This window comes from Scyliorhinus canicula, chromosome 1, assembly GCF_902713615.1.
Source record: "Scyliorhinus canicula chromosome 1, sScyCan1.1, whole genome shotgun sequence".
Classification (NCBI taxonomy): Eukaryota; Metazoa; Chordata; class Chondrichthyes; order Carcharhiniformes; family Scyliorhinidae; genus Scyliorhinus; species Scyliorhinus canicula.
In genome coordinates, this window is record NC_052146.1 from 286312383 (window position 1) to 286325164 (window position 12782).

The 12782-nt window shown below is 43.7% G+C and overlaps 1 long non-coding RNA gene across 1 annotated transcript; it reads right to left on the bottom strand.

The window, feature by feature from the left end:
- Window positions 1-1452: 1452 nt before the first annotated feature.
- LOC119975107 lies at window positions 1453-7561 on the bottom strand. The gene is made up of 2 exons (XR_005462655.1): window positions 6692-7561; window positions 1453-5045 (listed from the first exon to the last, which is right to left on the bottom strand). It is a non-coding gene; the product is annotated as an uncharacterized LOC119975107 (long non-coding RNA).
- Window positions 7562-12782: the final 5221 nt, after the last annotated feature.

Here is a 12782-nt window from a genome sequence, read left to right on the forward strand (position 1 = left end):
TACGAGCCTGGGTGCCATGGTAACAGCGCTGTTGCCGCTCTCCCCTAAGAGGTTTACCATGAGCCCGGTGGTGGCGGCGACCCTAAGAATCTGGGGACAGTGGAGACGGCATAGGGGGGAAACAGGGGGCTCGATGGAGGCTCCACTGGGTGGCAATCATCGGTTCATCCCAGGGAACTTCCTCCTCATGTGCGAGGCTTAGTCTCATCCAATTTAAGGTGCTTCACCGGGCCCACATGTCCGGGACTAGGATGAGTAGGTTCTTTGGGGTGAGGACAGGTGCACCAGATGTTCGGGGAGTCCAGTGAACCACGCCCATATGTTCTGGGCATGCCCAGCACTGGAAGAATTCTGGAAGGGGGTGGCGGGGACGGTGTCGAGGGTGGTTGGATCCAGGGTCAAACCAGGGTGGGGACTCGCGATTTTTGGAGTTGCGGTAGAGCCGGGAGTGCAGGAGGCGAAAGAGGCCGGTGTCCTGGCCTTTGCGTCCCTAGTAGCCCGATGAAGGATCTTGCTACAGTGGAAGGATGCGAGGCCCCCAAGTGTGGAGACCTGGATCAGTGACATGGCGGGATTTATAAAATTGGAAAGGGTCAAATTTGCCCTGAGAGGATCAATACAAGGGTTTTATAAACGATTGCAGCCTTTTCTGGACTTCCTGGCTCAAAGATAGGTATCTTGGTCAATAGCAGCATCAACCGGGGGAGGGGGGGGGGGGGGTCCTTATTGTAGTTTCTATTCTGTAACTTTATACTGTGTTAATTTGCGTTGTTGTTAAAATGCTGTGTTGTTCATGGAGGTGGGGTGAATGTTTATGATTGCTAATATTATTGTTATTTTTGGTATTTTACTATGGTGCGTTATTGTTGTATAAATTCAAAATTTTTCAATAAAAATTATTTTTTTTAAAAAAGGTTTGTTTGGAATCACTAGCTTTCGGAGGGCAGCTCCTTCATCAGATGAGCTCGTGATTCCAAATAAACGTGTTGGACTTTAACCTGGTGTTGTAAGACTTCTTACTGTCTCTCTGATCAATACACTTTGTGAAGTTTGAAGAACACAAAATGATACAATAGCGTTTGCAACACAAACACAGAGTCACGTCACCTCTCTGTGCAAATACGCGGACTGCCAACGCAAAGCAGAGAGAAGCATTTGACATTTGTTTTATTTTGAAAATATTGCCAGAAACTTAAGAGAAATAAATATACGATCTTGATGCATCGTGGGAAAATTAGGAAGTGAATAAACGCTCCGACTTCGGACTGCACAATTCAGCTCACAGCGTCACTATTCTGAGCAAAAATATTAAACTCAAAGCCAAGCATCGGGAGGGGCCGGCAGGTCTTCATTTAAAGGGTTAATGACAGTATCTAATTTATTGAACTATTATTGAATACTTTATTGAATCGTTTCATTTATTGATTTAATGTTGTAGAATGTGTTTTTTTTATTTAATTTTGTTTTAAACCTTATTTTCAGCACTAAAAATCACAGTGATTGAGGAATGAACGCTGACAGTCACAAATTGTCAACGGAAAGATTTTCAGTAAAGCCGATCTCAGTTGTGGAGGGAGGTCGCCCAGGGACCAGGCTGGATCACTAGTTTACATGGCTGGCTGCCACTGCAGAAGTTGGCATTGGAACTCATGATGGAAAATTTGACCAAAGGTGTGACAAAAGTAACAAGATCAGGGCTTTAAGCTTTGAAGACTAGAATTCCATGTTTTGATTTTAAAATATATATCCAGATGTAGAGGAGAAAGTAAAACATGTTTGTCTGGAAGGGCGTAAGGACCCTTTAAATCCATCAACAAAACTGTGGGATTTGCCTCCCATTAACTACCTTTGACTGTTCAATCCCAGCCTCAACCCCACAACCCAAACAGATGTGCAGGGTAGGTGGATTGGCCACACTAAATTGTCCCTTCATTGGGAAAAAAAATTGGGCACTCTAAATTTATTTTAAAAAGAATAAAAAACTACCTTTCTCTGTAATAGTGGTTAATCTATCTGCGAGTATTTTCTACAATTGTATCTGCTGACTTTAAATGTTTTGTCTTGTAAATAACTACACATTGTGAAATCAATGCATTTTTGACTCTTTCTAACAACATATTAGCCAAATGGCTCGATACAGAGAGAGTCCGGGCGTATCTCTATTACTAGAAATTTATTAGACTGTAATGTGCGGATTAAATCAATGGACGGCCGGTTTAGGATTCCCCGTGGGTTGATTATTTTTTAGAAGGAGCGCTTTACAGATTTCTATGCGGCTAAACGTTTAATGACCCTGATATAAAAGCAAATGACTGTGGATGCTGGAATCTAAAACAAAAAACAGAAAATGCTGGACAATTTCAGCAGGTCTGACAGCATCTTTTGAGAGAGAATGGAGCTAACGCTTCGAGTCTGGGGGACTCTTTGATATTTGGCGTTGATGAAGATTTATTGAAATAAACTTCCTCACTTTCAATGAAAAAGGTCTTGCTTCGATTGGAAATAAAACCAGGCACCAGTCGCCCCGGGAGACAATATTAGAGCTATCGTCATTTTTCATATATATATATATATCTACAAAGCAATACGGTTAATCTGAATGAATTCCTATTTATAGAATAGAGAAATGGACTATGTATTCTATCACAGTAACTATCTTCCGGGAGACTTTAGTACATTTCCCGAGCTGGTCAGTCCTGGTTTTGGACTGAAGCAATGAACTTTCTCTCTCAATCCTTATCACGTTACCCTCTTGTGTGTTTTTGCTGACTTTTAAGCTTCGAGATATTTACATTTCATATGAAACCGGAAATTCAGAACCCGCTGAAAAATAATCGATGACAATAGGTCTTTTACAGTGAAGAGATATTTAGGTGAGGATTTCTGTTTTTTTAAAAAAAGGTATAAACAGTGAAAGATTGATTCCTGACGAAAAGTAATCGATCTGAAATATTAACCCTACCTTCCTCCCTCTCAAACCTTTGCCTGACCTGCTGGCTCTTTCCAGCATTTTCTATTGTTATTTCCGCCTTCCAGCATAGGCGGTATTATGGTTTTCGATTTCTAATGGCTGGACGGAAATGTCAGAAAACTGTATTCCAACACGTTTCTCTCTCCACTGCTCCAGCAGATCCCCGAATCATTCTCGCATTTTCAGCGGCTTTCAGCTCCAGCCAATTCCAAAAGTAAAGCTACCGAAAAGAGTAAAGAAGGCTCTGATGAATTTCACGGATAGAGAGATGAGTGGCCGTGTGTAATTTCAAAGATGTAAGATACCAAACAACAATCTACTTACGCGTATTTTTTTTTACATTTATCAATATCTCTTGTCCAATCTGGAACTGAAAATGTTGCAGAGTGTGGCCCGAATTAAAATCAGCTGTTTTTTTTTTCTTTTGCCATTTTTAACATTATTATCACTTTACTCATACATCAACTGCACTTCAGAGGAGAACATTACACAAGGACGTTTTGGGGCATTGTATAATCCCCACAGTGCAGAAGGAGGACATTGGGCCCATCCAGTCTGCACTGACCCTCTCCCACTCCCCCGTAATCCCACCTAAATTTGGGCAATTTAACATGGCCTAACCACCTAACCCGCACAGTTTTGGACTGTACGAGGAAACCCATGCAGATACAGGGAGAAAGTGCAAACTGCACACACTGACCCGAAGCCGGAATGGAACCTGGGTCCCTGGCGCTGTGAGGCAGCAATGCCCTCAATAATTGAGATCTGATAGTGTAACGTACATAAATACAACGACTGCTTGATAACTCACATGTATCTAATTCCAGTTGTAAGTAAAATTCAATCTAACTTTTTAGAATGTAATTACTGGACAAATAGCCGATCTAAAAAGATTGCAGGGTGGGCAACCGCGGGACTTTCTAATGGACTCACTGATAATTTACTCATTCATTCGTTATTTCCTACTTGGCTTGCTTCTAGGGGGTCGATTATCCATTACCCCTCACGGTACATCATCTCTGTAGTTGTTTGAAAAATATGTTGGGATGAAAATCGCTTTAGACTGTCGATAAAAATAGCCGGTTGGCAAATTGTAACTTCAGCCCACCCCACTCGATGGAGTTCAAAGCAACGTATATGATACAGACAAAAATACTTGTTCGAAATAGATCAGACTAAACCACCCAATAAATCCACCAGGTAAAGTTGACAATAGTATCATCATATTGTCCCGTGTGTTACAATCCAGGGTGGTCTGCGCTCGGTTAGAAGGGATTTCTTGCCTTACAAGATCGAATAATTGGAAGCCCAGTGAAAATAATTCTATGTTGAAAATAAAATGGTAATGTAGTGTGCATGTGGATCTAACTACAGTGAATCATTTAGCAGGAATTATTAAATGTGGTTATTAGATGGATTTAAATGTCTCAAGAAGGATTTCTTTACATAAGTGGGAAGCAAAACATATACATAAATTATATCATTAGAAATTCCTACTGTGTAAAAAGGACAATTCCTTCAATTGTGATGGAACTTCGACTTCAAGAGTTATTGTTGATACCAATACCCGGAGAGCTGTTCCATGCCCCAGGAAAAGAAAACCTGTCACTCGCATAAAACAAAGTTTGGAATATTCTGAATGGTTCGCAGTTTGTCATCTGAAAGTTTTCACTGGTTGAAGGTGAGGAGGCAAATGGGGAGAATGCAGTTGGAGACACATTCGCGCACACAGCAGACGCAGGCAAGTCTGAGACGTGACAATGGGCAAAGTTACAAGTCGGCCGTTCCATCATTTGATGCGATATTCGAAATTCCTGGAGGGAAGCGTCTGCGGTTTATGGGTATTAACAAGAAAGCAAGGTAGAATTTCTGCTTCAAACTCTGTACCAAATGTTTTTTTAGTCCTGTTAATTCAGTGATAAACACTTTCGATCGCCATGTGGTATGTCCAGCGGATGGGGTCGAAATGGTTTGAGGAAACATCGACAGGTAACTAGGCTAAAAGCCGGGGGAACAGAATATGATACCAGGTGAGATCGCCTTTGAGCTGTAACCTTGCAATATATTGCCTGATCTTTTCGGTGGGAGAGAATATGGACAACGTTATAAATCATACAAATAATAAGCACAGGAATTAAACATACAGTTAACCCACCCCTAACACAATGAAAGGTAACTCTGCGCGCCCATGATCTACTTTGAGACTGGTTCAGATTAAGTTAAACATTGCGCACGTTTTATCCGAATCAAACACACATTCACACCGGTCAAAAGTCCTAATTATCTAATAGAAAGTGGAACATATACATGTGTGTACAGCATTACTACTTCTCAAACAGGTGGGGTCGGTACATATGCCGAACGTGGGCATAATAATACTGCTGTTTCCAATACTTCTAAAGACTTCGGCCATATTCATTTATTTTTGTTCCTGTGTTTGTTTCATCCAGAAACTACAGGTATTGGTTATGTGGAGCACGCCAGTGGTTAATTTCAAAGAAACTCATTGGGAATGGACTGGGAATGCCTTTATCGTTGTTTATCTACCTGATAAACAACAGGCACGAAACGACTAAAGGTTTTCACTCAGCCATTTAGATGCACATCCAGCATAGTACCTCGGAAAGAAAGGTTATCAGCTATGTGTTAGGGGAGGGTTTACCACGACCGGTGAGTGTGCTCACTCACTCCTTACCGGCAGGATCACTTGCTTCACTGTCAGACACAGTTGTGGGAAGGTTTCCATGTGGTTTGAAATAGCACAGAAGGCGGTATTGCTGCCAGATGGTGGGTTCTGGGCTGCTCCTAGACAGACAGCCGCAGCTCATCTCAATTTCGGAGAATGACCCCCAGAGAATGACATTAACGTTAAACGTCCTGAACTATAAACTTTAGCCGGCATTCACCTCGACTTACAAAAATACACTTCCAGTATTTCAACTCAAATATACTCTCGCCGGTTTGAATAATGACTTTTCGGGCAGTGAACCTGGATTAAATCAGTGTTAATATTAGACCAGCTGTTCTGACGGCGTTACATTGCCAGCATTGCATTATTTTAATCTTTTTTTAAAAAATGCAATTTTCATCTGAAACCACGGGCGACCTGTGGGGTCCCGCGGGGATTGGGGGAGGGGGGGGGGGGGGGGGGGGTTGGCCTGGGGGAGGGATTGCAGAATCCCTTTGAGGTGATCCGATCTGATCTCTCCCGCTTGGGGACGTTACCACTTGGACTTTGCGCCTCGCCATTATTGTTCTAAATGCTATTTGGTTTCTTTTGTATTTTCCTATTCTGTTTGGTCATGTGATACTTAAATGGGAGAATCTCCAGTGCTGTGCACGAGATGCGAGTAATTCCCATTTAATCAGATCCTGTCCGGCTGCAGATTTGGTGTCTATTCGTGTGGTTTATTTGTTCTGCGGAGGGAGGGCATCCGCTTGGCCACAAGGCACTGTCCAACCCGATGATAGGAAACGCGCATCGAAGCTTTGAAACAGTCAAAACAAGCAGTGCAATTTCTGCTTGAAATACAGGTTGACTGCTGCAGCTCCCGGGGTTTGGAGTTTCACTGTCGCTACTGTCCGACCCGGGAAGGGGCTGACCCTGTCTGACTGCTCAGGTGTCCGTTCCAAACAGCACTAACCTGGGAAAGTAAAGACTTGCTCCCGGAAGAGCATTAGATTGCAAATAAAACTACCCCAATTTTAATCGTCACCAACCTTCAAATGAGGAACGGAGTTATTTGTAAACGGCCTAGATTATTGCAAATCTATTTCACTGGCAGTCAACATTTCTCGGCTAGATTAGACCAGGGCTCTCTTTAGATTACAGTTTGCTGCAAAAATATTGGATTTGAGGCGAGAGGTGGAGCTCAATTGAAACGTGTTAAGCATGTTCAGAAATGAATCTGGAAATGCTTCGGGCTGCATGCGGGCTGGGGATAAAGAAGCAGCTTTAACCTGTCTCAGATTGGCATGTCGCGCGGCTGAATCGCCAGCCAGCAGCTCCACTTGGAGGTGAAGAGAGTATTTATCAATTATTGACAACCTTCTTCGTTTCAGCTTCCCCTGCTTTCCCCCGGCCTGTCCTGAAAAGCGTTGCTCACCGAGTGGCCTCAACTCGCCCAGTAGGTTTTCATCCACGTGGGAAACACGGATAGAAGAGGGAAAGGGACCGATTCCACTGCGGGGGACCCTCCAGTCTGCCCGGCCTACAGCAGCCTGAGGCTCTGGATCCAGTCCGTGGGTCCAGCAAGCCCCTGGGTCACAGGCAGTCTGTGGCTCTCTACACATTTCTCCAGGAACCGCACATTCTCTCTCCCCTCCAGTGTCTCTTTCTGGTGGATTCCTGACCTCCTTCTGCCTTTCTCTGTTCTTATTTGATTACATTTCTTGCCAGTTGAAATCATCTGCTTCCTTCGAACACTGGGACCAGCGATAGGTCATTTCAGCCCCTCGGGTCTGCTCGGCCAGTTTCTCGGTATCTACCCTGTCCAATCCTTTTAACATTCTCAACACCGCAATCTGATCGATCCATAAACTCCCATTTTCCAAGAAAAACAAGGCACCTTTATTCAACCTCGCGTCGTAATTTAATCTTCTCACTTTCGTATTTATGCAAGGAACCACATGTCCACACGTTAAAAGGACAACTACAGTTAAAAAAAACTGCAATTTCGAAACAGCAAAAGTAGGATTGGAATTCAGTGTGTGTGGGGGGGGGGGGGGGGGGGGGTGCAAAACATTTAGGGATTTTTTTTAAAAGGCCAAAACGATTAGCATAATAAAGGTGTAATTAGTGGATGTCAGATGAATGAGGCTAGGATTATATTAAGCGAACATCTTGCTTTTTCCCCTGTTCATTCTGACTAGTCTGCACTTATTTCGGTGAAGGGGAGGGCTCTAAAGGCACATCAATAGAAACACGATAGGTTCAGACAGTATTGAGGCTTCTGTCCGTTAATGGGGACCAATCTGTACAAACTCCTCATACATATGCTCTGTGCGCTTTAACGCTCAAGTTAGAATGAAGAAATGACGAAATGCAAAATAAAAATCAATCTCAAACAATTCAGAAATTAAACGTTCCATTCTGTTTCGAAAGGATTATACAGGGCAAACGTTATCCTCAACTCGATTGGCTTTGAAAGCAGCCGTGTTATGTTCTCAACGCTTTTATCAACCAACTCTTATAGTTTATCCTCCTATTCAGATTGCAAATTCCGGGAATGTCACACAAACAGGAAGATTGATTATTGTAATAACTAATAATGGTATTGGGGCGGAGGAGCAACGTAGCATAGTGGTTAGCACAATTGCTTCACAGCTCCAGGGTCCCAGGTTCGATTCCCGGCTTGGGTCACTGTCTGTGCGGAGTCTGCAAGTCCTCCCCGTGTGTGCGTGGGTTTCCTCCTACAGTCCAAAGATGTGCAGGTTAGCTGGGTTGGCCATGCTAAATTGCCCTTAGTGTCCAAAATTGCCCTTAGTGTTGGGTGGGGTTACTGGGTTGTGGGGGTGTGGGCTTGGGTAGGGTGCTCTTTCCAAGAGGTGGTGCAGACCCGATGGGCCGAATGGCCTCTTTCTGCACTGTAAATTCTATGAAAAGTTGTTACACAGCCCATTCTCCGGGAGCATTGAGGGCTGTACCAGTACGGCAATCACAAGTCTGATTAAATCATGTTTCCAAAAGAAGGCTCGTCCAATATTTTTTCTGAGGCTTCCTGTAAGTTTTATAATGCGACATCCGCGCAGAAATTGAGCCCTCGAAAATGCCTTTGCACTTTAGGGATTAAACATTTAAAGTCAACAATCCTGGCAAATTTGGTATTTCGGTTCCTGCAACACCTTTGAATCCACTGCTTGATTCTTTGGCTTGGAGTGCATACAATTTGCAAAGAGGATGATGGGAAACACGACTAAGTGGATCTTTAAAACGTACAAAGTGTAACCGGACATTTCTACGCACATTTCTTGCAGGTGGATACAGATATGCACATGCAGATATAGATAAGACAAATTTACAATCACAGATGCATGGCCACATAAACACATAGAAACCAACATACAAATGCAGAGATCTGGTGGGATACTCCTCATTATTCGAGTATGCCCAAGCTGTAAGTGTCGTTATCATCTTCTATGGATCCTCTATCAGACACACTCCACTCTGAAACCACCTGGCTGACGCCACCCAAGTGAACTTCCGCGGGTTTCATCTCAAATCTTCCCTGGCGCTTCTTACACCGTGAGCCAATCCTGGATTTGGCTTTCTCACCAGTGATTCCAAACTCCATTCTCAAGAGCCTTAGAATTTTCTTTCACACAATGCTTTCCCTCAGCTGTTCCCAACAGGAATCCGCGTCCATGTTTTACAACTCTCCTTTCAGTATGATTTTGTCTTGAATGTTTACAAGCTTTCAGGCAAACTCTCAGAGGTCCAGCCACTCATTGCTTCACAATTGCTTCAACAATCACTTCACACACTGTAATAAGATATCACAAACCTTAGGATCACTTCAGATATCTTTGGCTTCTCACTAGCCAATTTAACAGGGCAGCACAGTAGCACATGGTTGCTTCAAGGCGCCAGGTTCGATTCCTGGCTTGGGTCACTGTCTGTGCGGAGTCTGCATGCTCTCCCAGTGTGTGTGTGGGTTGCCTCTGGGTGCTCTGGTTTCCTTCCACAGTCCAAAGACGTGCAGATTAGTGGCCATGTTAAATTGCCCTTAGTGTCAAAAAAGGGTTATGGGGATAGGGTGGAGGTGTGGGGTTTAAGGGGCCTGGTGCAGACTCGATGGGCTGTATGGCCTCCTTCTGCACTGTACATTCTATGTAATCAATTGCCTCATTTTCATCTATTTTTGTAATTGCACCCTGTTCCAATTCCAGTTTCTGGTTGTTCCTTTGACTTCCATCTTCCTGGAACGCCTCTTTTCATTCTCTAGTTTCCATGACTAGCTATTCTTAAGTTTCTGGCGTGTTTTTAACGAAGTCTGTCTTTTTGCAGCTTTCTTATCCTGGCAGAGCTGAGAGTTGTTCTCTCGCTAGCTTCCTAGCTCCATTTGCTAAGAATTCAGTTGCAACAAAATCACAAGGTATGCATCTCCTAATGAGACCTCTGGTTGCTGAGAAATATTTCATTTTGTCCCCAAGCTCGTGTTTACTTTTCCTATTGTAAACTTTCTCTGCACAATACAGCCACTGTGTGGATTGAGGGGCCGCATAGTGGCACAGTGATTAGCACTGCTGCATCACAGCACCAGGGACCCTGGTTCAATTCCGGCTTTGGGTGGCTGTGCGGAGTTTGCACTTTCTCCCTGTATCTGTGTGGTTTCCTCTGGGTGCTCCGGTTTCTTCCCACAGTCTAAATATTAGGTGCAGGTTAGGTGGATTGGCCAAGTGAAATTGCTCCTAGGTGTCCAAAAGGTTAGGTGGGGCTATTCAGTTATGGGGATAGGGCAGGGGTTTAGGTAGCGTGCTTTTTTGGAGGGTCGGTGCAGACTTGATGGGCCGAATAGCCTCCTTCTGCACTGTAAGAATTCTAAACCCCCCAAAAAACATGCAAACCATCTTTGTTTAACATGAACCCATTCCTATGCAAAAGCACTCAATTAAACCCACTTAAGTCTATACCTTATTTCTAATAGGTAATAATACAATTATACATCACATAGATTACCTCTGCTTCCTGACACCTCTCACAGCTGAAGAGTCCAAAGTGAGATCAGCATAAGTGCCCTCACAATTGGCAGTTTATGTTATCATTGTTGGTGCTCAAGAAAACTTCCTCAGCTGTGCCAATGCTGGCCTTCCTCTGGACACGTTGGACGTTACGAGGTTGGTTTACACACTTGAAACATACTGACCCAAATTTCAGTGCTTGACTCCAAGTGGTGTCCTGTCGGTGGCAGTGATTTCCAAAGAGAGGTGTTCTGTAATGCAGAGGTTTTGTACTGCTTTTTTTTTAGGCTGTCCCTTTAACCTTTGTACTGATCACCTTGATGCTATCGGCCCTGAGACAGTTTGCCATCGAAGATCTGTTTGGGGAGTCTGTAGTCGCTCATGCAGGAGACATGGTCGGCCCAGTTACATTTTCGGGAAGATGGTCTCTATGCTGTTGAGCCCAGCATGATGAAGGGCTTTGTTGTTTGTGATTTTGACATTGAATTTTCAGGATAGACTTCAAATGTTTTGAAGGGGCTGGTTTAGCTCACGGGGCAAAATCGCTGCCTTTTAAAGCAGACCAAGCAGGACAACAACACGGTTCGATTCCCGTACCAGCCTCCCTGGACAGGCGCCGGAATGTGTCGACTAGGGGCTTTTCACAGTAACTTCATTGAAGCCTACTCGTGACAATAAGTGGTTTTCATTTCATTTCATTTTCAAATGCCTTTGGTGGAAAAGCTCCAGAGCTTTGACATGGCTCGTATATCAGGCCCAGTATTCTGCAGCATACAACAGGGTGATATGGCTAATGGCCTGCTACAGTTTGATATTAGTCTTGAGATTAATGCCATGCTTTTTCCAGACATGATCATTGAGTCAGCCGTAGGCGGAATTTGGTGGCACCCCTGGAGGACACATTGCCAAGGTATGAGACATTTCCCACAATCTTGGTAGCATCCAGACAGACAGACAAACACAGACAACCAGCACACTGACATGCAGCTATACACCGGTAGGCAGATACATTTAGACACACGGAGACAGATACAATAAATTCGCGATGAGTCAAATCCCAGGGGATCCGTCCAAAACATTGCATTATGCGGACATTTGTGATAGCTCAGGAGGCCCCATTCAAACACTAATGCATCTCTCGCGTCACCTGAAAAGCCTACAAATGTATTTTATGTCAAAGAAAAATTCAAATGCCAAATGGAAACATAGTAAAGCAGTAAATGTGTGAAAAAGTCTTTATTCAATTTGTTCACACATTACACTGGCCTGGCTTCGTAAAGGGCCCCAGATTTACATTGAAAAATGTCGTGATTTAGCTCTGTAAAAGTCTCTGTAATCTTTTTCTGCTTTAGTGTGCTGCCTTTGGACATGCGTGGTATAATTCCCATGGTCACCAATGCAGTTAAACGTTTTCGGTATTTTCGGGCTGCAATGCGAAATCGCAGAGCATCTCTCTAGCCTTCGCGGCATCGGCCAGGGAAATAGGCGGGTGGCGAGTGGCCATTCATTGGATTCTGCAGGACCACCGGCCTCCTCGGACTCCATGATTTTGCGCTCTTGTGTGGTTTAATTTCTCTCTGATTGGTTGGAGCAGCTACATTAAGTCTTACAACACCAGGTTAAAGTCCAACAGGTTTGTTTCAAACACGAGCTTTCGGAGCACAGCTCCTTCCTCAGCTACATGACAAATTTAAACATGTTCGGCTAATCCGGAGTTACAAGTGCAGAATCTCACCTCATCACAAGCATCATTCTATGGGATTGGATTGGCTATTCTGCCGGCAGAAAGAGACACAGACAAGGATCCAGCAGGGATAGACACATGCACTATTGGAGAACCATACCCAAATGTGTGCACACACATAAAAATACATATATATATACAGAGACACTACTACAATCATCCTGTAGACACAGAGATTTAGAATTTACAGTACATAAACAGGCCATTCTTCTCAATTAATCCATATCACTGTTTATACAAGCTCCTCTTCATCTGACCCCATCAACATATCTTTCTATTCATCCCATTCCACCCCCATAGAATCGTAGCATTTTACAGCATAGAAAAAGGCCCTTCGGCCCACCGTGCCTGTCCCGGCCATCAATTATTCTATTCTAATCTCATTTT